This window comes from Oxyura jamaicensis, chromosome 5 (genome assembly GCF_011077185.1).
Source record: "Oxyura jamaicensis isolate SHBP4307 breed ruddy duck chromosome 5, BPBGC_Ojam_1.0, whole genome shotgun sequence".
In the NCBI taxonomy this organism is placed as follows: Eukaryota; Metazoa; Chordata; class Aves; order Anseriformes; family Anatidae; genus Oxyura; species Oxyura jamaicensis.
Genome location: NC_048897.1, coordinates 52,908,490 through 52,927,300, shown reverse-complemented (window position 1 = coordinate 52,927,300; position 18,811 = coordinate 52,908,490). Strand labels below are relative to the sequence as shown.

The 18,811-nt window shown below is 46.2% G+C and overlaps 1 protein-coding gene across 1 annotated transcript in view; it reads right to left on the bottom strand.

Moving 5' to 3' along the window:
- The window catches only part of MDGA2 (MAM domain containing glycosylphosphatidylinositol anchor 2), a 320,012-nt gene that overhangs the window by 91,823 nt on the left and 209,378 nt on the right, over positions 1-18,811 (bottom strand). The gene's annotated exons all lie outside the window — the stretch shown is intronic.

The following is an 18,811-nucleotide window of genomic DNA, read 5'->3' as shown; positions in this document are numbered from 1 at the left end:
AAATGGGCTTCAAACAATTCTGCACATTTATTTTTAAAAATCCTTTGCCTTAGCCTGCTCCCTGAAGGAGGTAGGATTGTTAAAAGCAATCATTCTCACCGGCTCTGCCTTCCCTCCCTGAGAGACCAGGGAGACCCATTCCTCCTTCCCCCACAGCTCCCATTATCCTTTCACCCCATTTCTGCACATGTGCAAATGCTGGGAGATGTTTACCACTGGATTAATTTTTGGTGATGGTATGGTGAACTCTTTGGGTTGGCTTGTTTGGTTGTTCCCCATGATGAAAAATGCCCTTGCACAAAATTAAGCCCGAGTGTTTGCTGGATACTGCCTCCCTCAGGTCTCCCCTCCTCTAAGCATTTGCAACCTGGCCAGCAAACAGCACCTGGGACGTGAGGAAAAAGGAGATTCCTCCTTCCACCCATCTTTGGCTCTCAGGGACAATAGGCTGTGCAGAGACAGGTAAAAATCAGATGCCAAGGAGAAACATCAACAAAACCACCATTCAAATCCAAATAGTGCATTAGTTTAGCTTGCTGCATGAGTCACCCCCTCTTTCTCCACCAGCATCCTCCCAGCGGCTCACACCACAGTGTTTCACTCCCTCCCTGGAGACCTCAAAAAAGGACCTGGTAGCTGTGATGCTGCCAAAGCACAGCATGATCACCCCAATCCCCAGCACCTAACACAGGTGCTGGCAACCCCTGAGCAAGCCCCACATGAGCAATGAGCCCAAAAGCTCCTCCAAAGCAATAAGCACACAATATCCCACGTCTTAAACGAGGCTGAGGCCAAATGATCTGCACTTTAACGGCCAGCATTAAAACAGACACTTGCTCTGAAATGAAACCACTGTGAGGAGATTTGCACTAATATAACAGCACGAGAACGTATTTTTAAGAGTTCATTTGTATTTTCCTAGGGATGATTGCTGTGAATAATTTAATCCCCATCGGGAAGACTGCTAATAAGACACTGCCTACTGAATGAAATGGGCTCTGCTTGCGAAACTTGGGCCAGGATTTGTATTTAGATTCAATTTTAAATAAATAAATACATGCACAAATAAATAAACAAATGCATAAATAAAGAATATAGCCTCTGTTTTTGAAGCTGTGTTTTGGGCAGCCAGATTTGTCTCCCGTGTCCACCAATTTTATGCAGAAGGGAATAAAGTCCAACATTTAATTGTTTTCTTCCTCCCCTAGGATTCCATAAAATTTTATTTCTTCCTAGTTGTTTTTTTTTTTTTTTCCCCCAATGTTTTACACATAATTGCCTTTTTGTTTTCAATAAATCTATATATTGGTATTCTCTTTCTTCCAGCTGTTTTTTCTACTGTTCTAGTTCATCTAGCCTCTCAACGAATTTTATCAAGCTCTGTTTTATCTCCAAAATTGAATTCTCAAGGTTATTGAAGAAATATGTTATTCTCTGTTTTCATTTCCCTTCTGAACTCCGCCAGGGCTTGTGTTAGATGTATATTGGAGCTCTGCATAGTTAGTAGCATTGCTGGGTTTATTCTACCTCATTGCTATGAAAAATGTAGTGGCATGTCCCTCCTGAATGCCCTGTGGTTTCTTTCTTTTTTCTACCACTTCACCCCATAGATGTTGTCTCTCTTTCCCTAGGTATGGGTTAGTCAAACCACCAGTCCATTACACAGATACGGACTAAATTCCATGATTTGTAACTCTTAAGTCCCATCTCAAAACAGTGAAGGGTCTGGAGGACAAGATGTGTGAGGAGCGGCTGAGGTCCCCTGGTTTGTTCAGCCCCGAGCAGAGCAGGCTGAGGGGAGGCCTCATGGCGGCCTGCAGCTCCCTCACAGGGAGCAGAGGGGCAGGCGCTGAGCTCTGCTCTCTGGGGACAGCGACAGGACCCGAGGGGACGGCATGGAGCTGGGACAGGGGAGGGTCAGGCTGGGGGTTAGGGAAAGGTTCTGCACCCAGAGGTGGTCGGGCACTGGGACAGGCTGCCCAGGGACGTGGGCACCGCACCGAGCCTGAAGGAGGTCAAGAAGTGTTTGGACACCGCTCTCAGACACAGGGTCTTATTTTTGGGTTGCGCTGTGTGGAGCCAGGAGTGGGACTCGGTGATCCTTGTGGGTTCTTCCAATTCAGGAGTTCCAATATTCTATGTTCCTATGATTCTATGAATTTATATGCATTTTATAACTCACAGATGTGTCGCACAACTGCAGAAGTGAAGCAGGAGGAACCAGGTCTTTGGTGCTACTGATCTCTTCTGTAGGAAACGCTGGATTCTTGGAGTGTTCGCACACACCAACAGTAGTCCTTTCTGACTAACAACTTGTGGGAATTTCACAAATATGTGCTGCACGCAGGAATGCAAGAGTATCTTGTTTGACCAATCCACTGCCCAGCTATCATAGTCGCCTAGGTACAAACCCTCTGATAAATCTCACTGCTGTCATTATTAAAAACCTTCATGCACTTGATCGATAGGTAGCCCTCTATCTCCTTGCATCAACATTGGATTTTATAGCTTTAAGCACTTATTTTCCGTTTCTGTCAGCCCCACTATCTACATTCACAGTGCAGTTGTATCTCTTGGTATTTCCTGACAAATTATTTTAGTCTTGCCCTGTAACATCAAGTCCTCCTTTGCACGTGTTCATTTCAAGTCTGATCATCATGAACATACGCTCAAACACACGGATGCTGTCTCAACGCTGTCTTACAGAAAGGATCAGAGACATGCTTCTTTTTCCATTGGGTGTATGCCTGCCAGCACATCCTAGGACCAGGTTTCCATGCCAGCAAGACTTTGTTGATCTCTGGATTAACTACTGCAGCCCGTCAAACCCTTCTCTATATCCATTCTAAACGCTAACGAACAACCAATATAATCAATACCTCTGTCTTGGTCTCCAAGAACAGTAACTTTCATTTTAAGCTACAAAACTTTCTTGCATTTCTGAAATCACCAAGGTCCTTTCTATATGATAACTTTATTTTCCTCCTCATGAACAATACCTCCCAGGCAGACTTCTGTTAAAGGAGAATGATGCCAGTTTGGTATTTGTCTACTGCTGGGCTTTGATCAAATTTACTTTTGAGAATGAGAAATAAAAGCCCAGACAAAGTGCAGGAGTAGTGCAGATAAATTGCTTCTGGCTACCACAGGACAGCTTCAGTGAGTACCTGGAAATGCCCTGTGGCATGTGGACCTTACTGCACGGCACCAGCAGTATCCATCAAAACATGCCCATCTTTTGTGCCATCCCCATCACTGAGATGTTAAACATAACTGTCCCCAGGGCTGCTTTTTGAGGAGCTCCTCCCTTCAGAGTAATATTTCTCTTTCAAACACTATCTGTTGCTGTTTCCAATACATAAAACAGTTTTGCAGAGTTAATGCAAAGGGATATTCTTATCTCAGAATTAAGTTATTTTACCATCTCTCCTTACATCATTAGTATTCATCAAGCCAATGTTGCAGTTTCCCCTATTTTTCCTTTAACTTCTTAAGTTGGATTTTCCTTTGAAAGTTTTGCATAAACTCGAGGTCAGGCGTGTAAACCTGTTCTTGCTTGGATCATATTTATTTTATTTAATCTTTAATATAGTGACTACCTTTGCCATTTTCTGCTTCTGACTCAGTCAGAAGTTAGAAAACTTTGCTGCAGGACCTGAGACCTCATGAATCAGTTCTTGCAGACTTCTGAACATCCCAAGTCCCCATCCAAGCAAAATTCAACTCCAAAAGTGAGGCTTCATTAATTCTATTCTGGTAATTCCTGCTTTCACATCCTTATTGACCTTACTCATTACTTTTCCTTCCTGAGACAGCCTTATCCAATACTGAAGACCATTTCCAAGTATCGATTTACTTTTGGACACAAAAATAATTTTGGAAACACAGAGGTACACCACCACCAGCATACACGCCGCTCATCTGCATTACAGTGGAAGGGCTAAGGTGCTTCACACCCCTTGAGAATTTGATTTCAGCCTAAAAATAACCCCCCGATGAAGCGAGTCACTGCATAAGCAGCAGCACTAATGAACTCTGCTTTGCTTGCACTTTCTTCTCCTCTCTTCTGTATGGATTCTCTGATGCCCAATGCAGCTTCTGCATTGGTTTTCAAATGGGGACAGAGATGAATTCTCTGTATTCTGTATGTCCAATTATTTTAATGTAATGTGTATGCCTGAGCTTTTGGTTCTCTGTCACTAGCAATAAGTTCGTTAAAATTACCTACCAGACATAGAAAGGTTTTATACAGAGAAAGGTAAGTACAACAACAGCATCCAGATATAGAGCAGGCAGACACAGAACGGAGTGTATATATATAAAGAACCACAGAATGGCTCAATCATAGATTCCATGATCTATAATATATACACTTTTTTCCACTTTTTTTTTTTCCAAGACAAAATCAGACTGCATATGTATCAGTCATAAGGAAATGACAGAAAGCGTTTCTTCAACATGCAAATGGAGACAGGTAGTTGGGCATTTTCCTACCTCCTATCACGCCAACAGCATCAACCTCTCCATGCCAGCTCAGCGTGCCAAACACAGTGATCCTGGACTGTAATGCATGGCACAGCACCCAGGCCGAGTGCACGTAGATATGGCCTTGGGTATGCCACGTGATGAAATAGGATGGTTTTTGCTATGAGAACATGCATGCACTGGCATACAGAGGTCTTAGAGATGGTTGGGAACAAGGGACATTTTTTAGCTAGATGCAATCAGCAAGCATACATTGTTGAATTCTAGCCTGACAGGAACTGATTACATATCAGACATGGATAATTTTTTTTTTTTTTTTTTTTTTTTCTGAGAAACTCTTCTTGATTTGTAAAGAAAATCAAGAAGGCCCTTAGAGTGTCCATAAACTGCTAATTCCCTCTTTTAACAAAAGGAAAAAAAAATCAAGTATCAAAATTTCTTTTCAAGGAGGCATTTTGAAGGACCAGTCCCAGCCTAAGTAATATTCCAAGGGCCACAAAGTTTTGAGATGGGTCATGGCAATCACCCTGAATAATACATCTGGGAGACATAAACTGCTAATTACCGATTTTCAGAAACAAAGCTGTCGGAGCTCCTGTGAAGGAGCTTGAGTGGAGGATTAGTGAGATATGGCTGGATATGTATGGATATGTTCTGTGTAACTGTCTGACACGGCATGAATGGCAGGACCAGGGAAGATGTGTCTCCTTTATTTATTTGTAACATTGAACATGAATGTTCCTATTCTAGCCGTCTTTTTCACTGTCAGGATGTCTGCATGCTGCCTACACACTGTCACGTGGAACATGTGGAACAAGGTCTTATCAGGCTGCAATTTGCAGGGTCCTGCAGTTTTGCCACCTAACCTAACGCAGAAAAGTCGCCCAAAAAAAGCTGGAGAGGGACTCTATCAGGGTGTGTAGCCATGGAACAAGGAATAACGGCTTTGAACAAACGGAGGGGAGATTTAGATTAGATGTGATGTGAGGAAGAAATTCTTCACTCAGCACAAAGCACACATGGGAAGATGCACCTTGCTTCTGTTCTTTTCCGAAAAGAATAGAATGAAATTACCTAAAAAACAGTGTTAAAAATAAACCCAGGGCACAGGATGGGAGGTGCAGGGCAGTCCCTGTGGTCAAGGGGCAGCCTTTCTCTCAGGCAAGCCAAATGGCCCAGGGGAGCCAGCCCCAGAAAAGGGGCCCTCAGCCCCCCCAACCCTCCTCCATCTCCTGGCATCCTCCTCCTCCTCCTGGCATCTTCCAGGCTGCTCCCTGCACAGCTGCCTTTAGCCACGCATGGGCCCCTCCATCCCAGAGTCTCGCTGAGGTCACAGGGGCCACCACTGCCGTGGGCCCTATAAAACAGCCCCCCTGCCGCTGGCCCAGCACTCGCCGAGCCGCTAGGAGACTAGAGGCAGCACGACGAGAAGCGGCCCTGCTTGGTGTGCGAGGGCTGCGATGGCGTCCGAAAAAGCACCAAGAAGGAAGGCAGCTAAGCAGGAGCCGTGTTGTGGGCAGGGAAATAGCGCCGGCAGCACAAGAGGCATCAGTGCTCGAGGGACACCTGGCGCACAGCCCGACAGATGTCGGTGCTACGGCCGGTACCGCAGTGACACGGGGAACAGGCCCCCCCTCAGACACCCAGCCACAGGGGGCCTCGGCCCTACCATAGGCACAACGGTGGCGTGGGGCGAAGCCAGGAACATCAGGCGGACAGCCGCGGGGAGCAGAGGCGTGCCCATGGTCGGGAACACAGCGTGGCACCCAGGCATGGCCATAAGGCAGGCGGCAGCATGGAACCCACGCGTGAAAATCAAACCGACAGTGGCACAGGACGACCCCCTGGTGCAGGACCCTGGCCTGAGAACATTCCGGACAGAAGGCATCCCGTTTGGGCGGTCCCGGGCAAGGACTGGCTTATCCTCCTACCAAACACCGTGGAGCCCACGGAGCTGGATCCACCGGAAGACGTGGAGGAGGCAATGGAAGTGGATCCACCTGCGCCAGAACAGACCTGGGGCTCCCACAGCATGTCTTCGCTCTCTGCCATCCGAGAGCACCAACGGCAGCACAGGAGTGCCCAGCCAGCTCCCTGCTCATTGTCTCTCAGGCCCCATGCCAAGCTTGGAGCCACCAAACCCCCCGGACATCCCGCAGGCTTACCCACAGGATGTCCCGGCAATAAACAGCTCTGTTGCCAGTTCTCAGGGGTTGTGTGCGTGCTTCTTTCCCCTCCGCCAGCCCTTGTGCGAGAGGTGGCAGCCCTTCTGCACAGAGCCTCGAGGAACAGCACGAGAGGACCCAGCTCCCTTCGGGCTGCCGGAGGAGTCCCCGAGGGCCACCGTGCACCCTTAACACTTGTGAAAACAGACTGAGGGGTGAAAGCAGCAGTGTGTGAGCGATTATAGGTGGGTAATTTCTTCTGTTAGGAGTGAGTTTCTGTATCTGAGTAATTGGTAGTGACAGACACGGAGAAGGCTGAGGTACTCAGCAACTGCTTTGCCTCTCTCTGCACTGGCAGACGGCTTCCCAAGGCTTTCATTTCCCTGAAGCCGTAGATGGAGGCTGGGGGATCAAAGTCCCACCCGCTGCAAGTGAAGAGCAGGTTCAACACCACCTGATGAATCTAAACAGGTACAGGTCTGTGGGACCTGATGGCATGAATCCCAGGGTCCTGAGGGAACCGGCTGATGGAGTTCCCAAGCTTCTATCACAGTCCTGGCATTTGGGTGATTTCCCTGGTGAGTGGAAAAATGGAAACATCATGCCCCTAGTCTTCAACAATTAAAATAAAGAATTGAACAAAGAGCACTACTCTTCAACAACTAAAACAATGAGGAGACATTTCTTCTCAGAAAGAGTGGTAGTGGTCAGGCATTGGAACAGGTTGCCCAGGGAGTGGTCATCACAAAAGTGATGGGAAACAGAGGCCTGGCTGGTGAATCGTTAGCTCAAGCTGCTCAGGACAACAGTAATCTTGTGTGAGCCACTCCCAGCTCACACCAGAGCACAACTCTCCAGGAGGCGTTTGGAAGGACTCCTGCAAAAAGGACAAAGCAATGAGCAGGGACTGGCACAGGGATCTGAGCACCGCTGCTGACCCTAAACAGCATCTGCTGACCCTAAGCACAGGCAGAGCATCTGAAAAATAGGAGGGGTGGGTGAAGTATTGCAACCGTCTTTAGGGGGTGGCTGTCTTCAGTCCACATCCACATTAAGCCCTTCAGAGTGTGACACAGCAGCTGAGCTGCTTTGGTCTCTGGTGTCTTCATGCTGGGTGCAGTGAGCATTTGACTCCGTTCTTTCTCGCTGTAACACAGGAGAAAGACCCTGACGGTGGGGATGAAGGAGCTCTGGACCAGATGGCATGACAGTGGCATGAACGCCCTCCTCCTCCTCCTCCGTGGAGCTTTTTGGGACAGGTGAGTACTCCTTGGCCAGGAGAGGTGTAGGTTAAGTCAGCATTACCCGGGGCTGTGATTCTGAATCACAGAATCACAGAATTGTAGGGGTTGGAAGGGACCTCAAAAGATCATCAGGTCCAACCCTCCTGCCAGAGCAGGTTCCCTAGAGCAGGTTGCCCAGGTAGGTGTCCAGATGGGTCTTGACTATCTCCAGAGAAGGAGACTCCACAACTGCCCTGGGCAGCCTGTTCCAGTGCTCCGTCACCCTCACCATGAAGAAGTTCTGCATGTTGGTGCGGAAATTCTTGTGCTCCATTTTGTGGCCATTGCCCCTTGTCCTGTCCCCACAAACCACTGAGAAGAGGTTGGCCAAATCCCTCTGTCTCCCACAACTCAGGTATTTATAGAGATTGATGAGATCCCCTCTCAGTCTTCTCTTCTCCAGGCTGAACAGACCCAGGTCTCTCAGCCTTTCTTCATAGGGAAGATGCTTGAGGCCCCCTATCATCTCTGTGGCCCTCCACTGCACTCTTTCCAGGAGGTCCCTGTCTTTTTTGTACCGGGGAGCCCAGAACTGGACACAGTACTGCAGGTGAGGCCTGACCAGGGCAGAGTAGAGGGGAAGGATCACCTCCCTTGACCTGCTGGCCACGCTCCTTTCAATGCACGCCAGGATCCCGTTGGCCCTCTTGGCCACCAGGGCACACTGCTGGCTCATGGCCAACCTGTCATCCACCAGGACCCCCAGGTCCTTCTCCGCAGAGCTCCTCCCCAGCAGGTCATCCCCCAGCCTGTACTGATACTTCTGGTCGTTCCTTCCCAGGTGCAGGACTCTACACTTGCTCTTGTTAAACCTCATTTGGTTTCTTCCTGCCCAGCTCTCCCTGAATGGCAGCACAGCCTTCTGGCGTGTCGGCCACTCCTCCCAACATCGGCGTACTTGCTGAGGGTGGACACTATTCCCTCATCAAGGTCATCGATGAAGATGTTGAACAAGACCAGACCTGGCACTGACCCCTGGAGCAAACTGCTAGTCACAGGTCTAAAAGCTGTTTTTGTATCTTAAAGGTATACATCAGCACAGCAGAAAATGGCTTAAAATAAACTTATTCCAGGTTGATGATATTAAATTTAATAAGATGAAGTGTTTTTTTGTTTGTTTGTTCTGTTTGTTTGTTTTATTTGAGACAGGATTTATTTTGCTTTCTTCTTTTTGATATAAATTTTCTGGTCCAAAGAACATGCAAGTACAATTGTGGATGCACTAAATAATGGATACACTAAAGAAATCCAGGGACAAAATTAGAACCAAATGTGTCCAAAATACAGGAGGCCTCTGTGGGTGTCTCAGTAGATTATAAAGTACTGTTGCCTTCTTTATCCTTCAATCCAATACAAACAGGAGACAGCTTGCTTTTCAAACAAAAGCTGAAACAATTAAGATACAATTAATAAAACGCACACCAGTGTGGCCTCTTTCATGTTGAGCTTTGGTACTCAAAATGCAGCAAGATCATTTGAATAAAGAGCATTTGTGTGAATAAAATGAGTGGTTTTCTTCGAAAAGGTCTGTTACACGAGTAATTAGGAAAAGAAATTGGTTGGCTAACTGTTGTGTGGGCTGTAAGCTGTAACACAGCACATCTCTTGAGAATTTCTAGCTCAGACAGACACTAAGGATTAAAACGACAAAATGCACATTTAACTGGGCTCGCCCACAAGCTGAACTTCACCCTTGGGCAATTTATCCCGGTAAATGGCCTAACAAAACATGAAGGGTAGGAGCAAGGAGGGACACGGTGAGAATCTCCATCATCAGCACCCCCAGGAACAGAAAGGTCAAGTCCAGGTGCCTTGGTCGTTTGACAGTCAGTGACTGAGAAGTCACAAAACTGGGGCCTTTCAGGTTCCACGAAAGACTGGAATGAATTTTAGTCTCTATGTGATTAAAGACAAAAGGCTACGACAGCCTCAAATCAGGCTGAGGCAATGAATAGGACAGAGAGAACTTGCCAGTGAATTGACCTTGACATCGCAGTCAACTACCTTTTATGAAAGGAAAAACAGCATCGGAGTGGATCCAGGCTATAACCTCTATCTGGAAAGTGAAAAGCCAGCCTAGGGCTGCACGCAGGACATACACAAAAGCACAAGTCAAGTCAGTTCTGTGCTTACTCTCATTTTCCTGGTGGTACTCTGTGACACCAACATTTTCTTTGCAGTGAATTAGAAAGATCAACTATTTTGTTTGAGGTTTACAACTCAATCAAGCTGTCATATGAATAACATTTGGTACAGAAGAATCAAACTCTTTCATTGCCTTGGTGCATCAGGATTTTATAAAAGAGCTCTCCTCAGATGTCAGAAGTCACCCCAGCAGGAAGAACTGAGTTCAGGAGAATGTAAAGAATACACGCACATTCATACTGCAAGGGCCTGAATAAGCTTGAGCCTGAAAGGGCCGCTGAAACATCTAGAGAAAACGGGTGGAACCAGGGGAAGCAGGAGGTATGAGAAAGCTATGCAGTGGCAAACCCAATCCCTACCTTGAAAACGGGCCTGGGAGGTGGAGCTGGGAAGCTGTGGCCCAGACAGCTCCACTTCAGTTCCCACAAACACTGCAACAGCAATCCATTGATGTGTGAGTGCCTGGAAGGTAACACCGAGATGAGTAACTGTCACGAGGGATTCGTCAACAGCAAATCATGTCACAGTAAGCTAATTACCTTCTTCGAGAGTGTAAGAGATAGGTTGTGGGGGAGAAAATGCTGGTATCCCGCATCTTGGCCTGAGCTAGGCATCTGGTGCTGTTTGCCATGGCACTGCCACACAAGAGAAGCGTGGCCCCGTACCGAGGGGAATCAGGAGCACAGGGTGCTGTAAAGCTCAGGCAGGCAAGCTCTGAGCCCTCACCCACAGTTTGTGACCAGATGTGAAGGCCACGTTGCAGGAGCTGCCGTGTCTGGCTCTATCCAGGCTGGGTACTCGGACAAGGAAAAAGAGCTGGACAAAGCCAGCATGGAGATGTGATGGGTGGGAAGGAGGTGTGCAGGGCAACACCCTGGCTTTGCAACAGACCACAGCTGAACAGGAGTCAGCAGTGCCACGGGGGAGTATAAAAACAGCCTTATTGGTAAGAAACTGTATGAATGGACGGAGGAAACAGCTACAAAGAACCCTGGAAAAGTGACAAATATGTATTAATTGTGAATGGTTTGAGTAATTGAGTAGCTTTTCAAGATCCTGGACTACTCAGAAATAACAGCTGCTCTAAACAAAAAGAAAAAGGTATAAAAAGGTATGGTATGCCTCCTCTTTGTTTACTCTAAAGAATTTTTAGTTACCGACCCAGTAATAAATGAAAGGTGTGAAATTTCTCTTTGATTATGTGGAGAGCTTCTGAATATAAGAAAGAGAGCATGAGAAATCCCGTTACTGGGAATTTTCAACCAAAAAAATTTCCCCAGAAAGCAACTTGTGCAGCTTACTAATGCTGCCAGCAGGCTGCACAGACACCCAGCGCAGGTGGCTGCGGTCCCCTCAGCAAGAAATTGAGGTCAGAGAGGTGTGTGCATCGCTGCTTGTGCAATTCACATCTCCCGGCACCAAGCAGCATGGGGCTTCCCAGGAGGGTGGTGGGGGTCTGGGGAGCCAAGCAACATGCGGGGAGCATGAGGGTAAACCCCACACCCTATTAATCCATTGCCACAGGTGCCCAACCTAACGTCCCTTCTTTGAAACCTTTAACTCACTGATGCTGCTGGCAAAACTCCGACTGTTCTCACTCATTCAACTCCTAACATTTTTTTTATTATTATTTTTTATTTTTTTGACAGGAGGAGAAGAGTAGAGTTAGATCTCACACAAACAGTCAACACAGATTTTTCCAAGGCCTGATGGGAATGACCCAAAGAAAGCTCTTTGTAAAAGCAGCCCTGCCCCACAGCAACCAAGATCCCGTTGGCTTTCACAGCATCTCGGTGACTGCTGTAGCAAGTCCAGCATCCTTTGGACTAGCTCCATCACAAAAAAACTGATTATGTACCAGCACAATTGAGGTCTAATTTCGTTCCTGCTGCTGAGTGAAAGGAATGTGCCTGCTGACACCATTTTTTTCTCCACAGGCAAAATGATTTGCAAAACTTCAACTAGCAGCAGTGGACAAAACGTCTGAATAGTTACAAAAAATCTGCCATAAGAGAATGCACAGAAAGCAACAACCAGTCTTTAAATACGTAAATTGCCTTGGAAGACTTTACGTCATGAGAGTGTTAAAGCCAGAAACACTCAAAAGTTAGACCAGAGGAGTTATTTACCGAGGAAAAGAAAGGATCGTGTAACCACGCACTTGATTGAACACGTCAGCACTCACAGTCAAAATTAGGCACACGTATCAGTCCAAAACCCCTACACATTAAATCCTTCACTTTGCAATCATAGTTTTAGTTAAAACGTGGATTTATTTAATTATGGGAATAAGCCACCTAAATTACACAGGAAAAATAATAATAAAGGCATATATTTACTTTGCACCTTCTTCAGTTAAAAACAGCCCCCACCCAAAAAAATAGTGCTGAATGGGCAACATAATTATGCTGCTTCACCTTTCTGTTGCTTGGTTGTTGATTCTGTTGTGAACTTTATTTGGTGAAGGCACATATTTGTGCTTGAACTTTACGTAACACTTTTTGCAGACAGAACAAGAGCACTACTGGAGAGTATGCTAAATTACTAAGAAAGCAGGAAGGAGGACCAAGGGAGGCAAATAGCTTAAGATGCTAAAGACAGGACAAAGCCTAAGATTAGATTAAAGCAAAAACGCCCTTAGAGCACTCTTCTCCACTTGCTGCTGGTCAGCAGCAGACATTTAGAGAAGAGAAAAGCAGCAGCAGGGCAGAGAGCAGCGCCCAACACACAGCCTGCTGCCAGCCGCCTGGGGTTGTGCGTGCCTAATAGCTTTTCTTCCATGAATTCATTTAATCAGTTGTATAATCCATTAATACTTTTGGCCTAGAAAACAATGGGTGAGAAGGAGATTTGCCTGTAAAGGCGGTGCCTGGTGTCAGGAGGTGCGTCCCCCCCCCCCCCCCCGGTCCAGGGAAGGCCGTGGCCCTGGGGGGCGCAGGGCAACGCGCGCCCTGGCACTGCCCTCTGAGCTCGGGAGCCCTCCCTGCCTTCTCTCCTCCTGTGGGTGCTATAGGCCCTTCATGGTGTTTGTTGACATTTGTGGCATTTTCTATCTGTGGCATTCATTCTTCTGCTGCTCCCCTGCTTAACGTGACCATTTCACTGAAGACCCCAAGTCCTAGCACAGGGCCTCACAGATTCCTTCAGTCCTTTTTCGTTGTAGCTCACCGTGTATGTCTGCCCTTCCTATCTACTCATTATTAACTGTGGAGGTGGGCTCTCTGTCGTCGTACCACAACAAAACCCCTTCAGAATCGGACCTGGCCCAATGCACGATACAAAGGCAGAAAAAAAACTCATTGCTCCTCCAAATACCGCACACAGGCACTAAAGCTCCCAATCTTTCCTTGTTTCCGTGAGCAGAGCTGAAAGAATTACTGTGCACTGATGGATTAAAAGGTGCCATCCCCCTAAGACTGTCAGTCTGACTGTTCTGATCCTTGATGCCATATCCAAGAGATGTAGGGCATTCCAAGACACCCCTTTCTAATCCGATGTATGTTAAATCTACATATGCAATATTTTCAACTAATCCCGTTCCTCCTCTCATTTTCATCTCTTAAACAAAAAACCCAACTTTTTGTTGTTGTGTCCCTCAGACGCTGCTATGGAATTCTTTGGGTATAAGACCATCTTCTACACAACCAATTGTTCAAAAGAAACAATGAATAATTCATTTTTTTTCCAATAACATCAAGTTTATGCTCTAAGTTCTGGGGTACTCGCTGCTGCTCTGTCCTTTGGAATTTCTAAGAAGAAGAAGATCCTCCTCAGGAGGTTCTATAGATAGCTTTAATATTAAACAAGGAAAAATTCAAGTGATCTCATTTGCATTTACAATTTCCATGTTGCCAGTGTTTGCATATTCATTACCACTCCAGGTCATTGCCTTTGGCCTTGCTAAATGTCAAAAAGCTCCCAGAATTTCACTTTGCTGACCAAGCCATCCATTATTTCCACATACTCTTCCTGCCTTGCTACGTTCAGATAAATGGCATGCAAAGCCGTAATTGCTGAAGTGTTATGCTGAAATTGTTCTCTATCGTCTTTCACCGAGAACTTTCCGGAAGAGTTGTTGACAATTGTTTTATATAAAGAGTTTGCCATACGGGAGTTTTCTGGAAATGTTCTAGCCTAAGAACCAAGGACCTGGAGAATTTACTGACCTTCCGATGGGTTAAAGGTAAGGACCGTGTTAGCCGTATCTGGTACATTAAACGTGTACCATGCCAGGAGAGATCATCTTTAGGCGCAGACAGGCAACATGCACCAAAAAACGCAAAACCACACACACACAAAGCCAAAACATTAAAAACGGCACAGAAAGATGTAAGTAGCAAGGTCCAGTTCCAGCCTTCTTTAGCTTGTCCTGTCTCCCATCACAATCAAATCCTGCCCATGGAGATAGCTACCAGCCAGTGACCTACAAAGGAAGCACTTCAGAAAGCAATAAACCAAACACTCTAGGAATATATTGGGTGATACAAAACTTGCCCTGAATATTACTCAGCTTCTTCTGCTCAAAAGTGCAATCACTAAGTAAGAAAAAAAAAAAAGAATAAATGTGATGTAAGTAATATGAACACAGAACATAAGATGTGGATTTCCTTTGTCATTTCAACATGCTTAAACACAGGTGTCGGTGGTTGTTTTAAAATAAAGACATTGTCCCCACTCAGTTACTTCTCACCTACAGAAGTTCCCTGACAACCCCTTTTTTAATACGTTTTCAAAATTTCATAAGCCAATTTGAAAATCTAGAGGGTTTCCCTCTGGAAGCTTGGCTCGCAGCACTGATTCTCACTCGTGACACAGCATCCTTAACTCATCTGCCTCCGCCCAACAGTATGAATGAAGGACTTGAATGCAAGAATCTTCCTAAGTCGTGAGCTGCTGTCCTGGCCCTGGTAGCACGGGGCACAGCTCTCCGGAGCTAAAGCTGGCTGTGAACTTCTCCAAAGCAGAGCAGTTTCCCCAGTCCCGTCCCCTTCCCACCTCCTGTAGGGCTTTGCCCATCTGGCTTCCCAAGGCTGCAAGGCACCCACGGACCCATCTGCGCATCTCCTGGCTGGTGACTGTGTCCATCAGCTGCCCTGCCTTTTAAAAAGCTTCTCACGGTTCCCTTCCTAGATCTCCATGTCTCTGTGTGAGTTTTAAGCTCATTCTTTCTAATTCTATTTGGGATGGAGAACTTTTAATTCTTTTTTGTTTTCCATTAAAAAATATTTTTCATTATTAATGTAATATATATTTACATATGCATATTTCATCAGGCACATATTTAGACAGTCATACATATGGCAGATTTTGAGCTGTGAAATTGCCTGTCTGAAGCATAGAAACATTTTTTCCAATCCTTACCTGCAAGTAACTTCTACAATCAGAACAAAGAGGACCCAACTCCGAGCTGTCCCTGCTGAGGTAAAACCGGAACAACTAATTTATGCCCCGCTGATTCGCTCCAGATTTGGAATGATGCACCTGAGATCATAATTCAGCCTCATATTTCTCGCTAATTAGCTCTGTTCCATTTCAAATATAATCCCTGAAGGACATTCCCCTTCAGTGTGATTTCATTAGTTGCTCAGAATTTATTAGCGGGGAGGAATGACATACATAAACCAGAGCCCAAACTGAAAGGGAAATTCAGAGTATCACAATGTGGTCGACTGCTCTGCCAGCCAGGTTACCACGAGATATATTTGATGTTTTAAGAGCCTTTACAAGTACTTGGAGACCAATGCATTTGGAAAACAGTTTATATTATAAACAATATTTTATGTAGCACCGAAGTAAAACTACGGCATATAAAACGCGAGCCCAAGAAGCAGCAATGTCCATCGTGAAAAATGATTCTGTCCTTCCTGCTATCATCACTTGATAAGGTACACGATGTAAACATTTGATTACATTGTACCTGATGGCATTTTTATTTCCCAAGTGTTTTCTTCCAGCAGTAAAAGCGGTGCATTTAAATTATTACTGGATTGCATCCCGTCAGCCAGCAGCAGGCATTTATTTATTTATTTTATTTATCAGAATTTGCACACAGGGAAATGGTCAGTGCTGCAGGCAGGCGCAGGGCTCCGAGCCCCGGCACTGCCTGTAACTTCTGCTTGTTCCTTCGTGCCCTTCTCAAAGCGAGCTGGGAGCAGCCACACCAAGGAGCACATGCCTGGAGCATCCCCTCACCCGTCCCACTCGGGGCACGGAAGCCACCTCCCAGAGACCTTGCTGGGCTCATGGCTGGAAGGCTCCCACCTGGTGGGGCCACCTGAGAGTGGGCACAAGCTTCAGCAGGAGCCGGAGCTCCATCTGGAGCAGCCTCGGCCACCTCTGAGCACTTTGCTGCAGCAGCGTCCCGCAGCACCAAACACCGCTGCGCTGTTCCCACTCCCTCGTGGGAAGCAGGCATCGGAGTCCCAGCAAAAATCCACCCCCACCCTTCTGGGCTTAGCTCTTCAGCTCCGGGTGCTGTATTCCATGTTCCTAATCAATCTCTCACGGAAAAGCTAGCAGGACTCACGTGTACCAAACAGGGCAGATCAAATTCAGCAAACCCCACAGCCTGGGGAGAGGGACAGCAGACCTGAGAGAAAACAGCACAGGACAACAGCAATAACCGAAGGATCCAGGAGTTATTGATCAAATCAGGGACTGCATGTCTTGCATTACTACTGCGTCCTCAGAATCTCGTCTCTGCAACCTCTAGGGTAGGAAAATGTTATCTGTATTTTAAAGATGGGGAACGTGAACAAGAAAAAACATCCCAGCCACCTTCCTCAGGACAGGCTCTGCTGCCTTCTGCAGGTGTTTCCCTCTCCAAAGCCATGCAGGGAGCACAGGTGCCTAACATCCGGATCGTTAGGATTTTCAATTAAATTCCTCTCGTGAACCTTCTCAATTAGGCCTCAAAATGAGCACGTTTTCTGTATTTCACCATTGAACAATTGCTGCAGGATGTGACAGAGCCTTTTGAAGCAGACAGGGCTAAGAGTGCTGTGCCGTCCTTTGCTTCTTGTTTCCCACGATGTGTTTGCTTTTCCTTATTAGAATTTTCAGAATTTGATGGCCAACAGGAAACATCAAACGTTTTACCCATGACTTGAGGCCAAACTATGACACGGCAGAGAAAAAAAGTCATTTCTCCTAGCAAAATCACAGCCTGGGATGCCAACCTCATGTTGCCCCAGCACGGCATTAAAGGGAAAACAGGGGAAGAGAGAGGAACCAAACAGGAGAGAAGAGAGAAAAAGCAAATCTCTGCCCGTTGAAGTTGGTAGGATGAACAAAGAGTGAGTCAAATTTTAAAAAATATCTTTATCTTTGCATTTATCCTTAGCAATCGTTCTGAAGTTTGCACCGAAGGGTCTGACCGAGAGCAGTATTTACGGTTAGCCCTGTGGGGCAGAACAGTGACACACCACTCGTTAGATAGAAAGCCCCTCTCCCACGACATGAAACTCCTTCCAGCAGAGAGGATGGGCCAGTATGCAGCTACAAAGGTCCACAAACACATCTGCTCACACACACGTACCGTACACCAACTGAAATCAATGAGTTGAGTATAAAGGGAAGTGTTTCATGAAGCATCTTTCCCTGTTTCTAACTAACAGAAGCATATAAATAGACTATAAAATTACTGAAAAGAAAGTGATTTTTATGACAATTGAATAAATAGTGTGCTAGTTACGGAAACGATGTTGAAGTCAATGTGAACACACGTACTTCCCTCCCGCAAGAAATATAATCAAAGCATTGCACAACATCTGCTTTGTCCGTTTGCCTCCCGCTTGTCACTCACTGGGATCTGAATGAAGTATGTAGGAATCCGAACAAGGACAGATTAAAGAAAAATCTCATGTAAATACCTGTTACGCTCCTGTTTATTATAACCATTTTCAATTTGCCTCTCATCCCTTTCAGAATACTGGAGCTGTTGCTTCTAATCAAGTGCTTAGAATAAATAAAGCCAGAGCTCTTTCCTCCAGTAAAATTCAGTAAAATAACAGCAACCCAAGCACTGCACCCACCAGATGCTGTTGGAAGTCAGCAACAGTCGTCCCCTGGGTCCACCAAGGCCTGGCTCGGGGCCTGAAGAGGAGGAGCTGGTGGGAGGTCTACATCCTGGGAAGCAGTCCCCAGGAGCCAGACCCAGCCATCCCTTCCTTAACAGGAAATGCACGATTACCTCCTTGCTGAAGAAAATAATAGCATCTGCTTAAAAGCTTTGAAATGGAGCAGGATAAATGATGCAGAGCTTGCTGGATGAACAGGAGAGTTTCTAGGACTTTCAAAGACTTGAAATAAAGCCTTCCAGGGCAAACCACGGGACACACCCCGGCTGTTGTACAGAGCCACGTCAAGAGTGCTTCTGAATGCTTCTGTTCAGTATCCTCCACTGAATTGAACTTCTGAGGATTTCAGATAAAATAATAATAATAATAATAATAAGAGCAAAGCTGAGAATTACTGAGCTTCTCTTGACTCATGATGCTCCTAAAGACAGAGAGGAGAAAGCCTTGTTCTCTCACAGGAGTGGCAAAGGAAGGCAGCGGGGATGGGGCAGCTCGTGGGTTTGCTGTCTGTAGCTGTTGGAGCAGATTTACCTCCAGAGCTTTCCCACCAGAGCCCTCACTTTACCACAAATGCCCTCCACATGTGTATCGGTACGTGAACCAAACTACTCGAAGGTCTTTCAGCACCCAGGCACCCAGCATCACGACCAGCCTG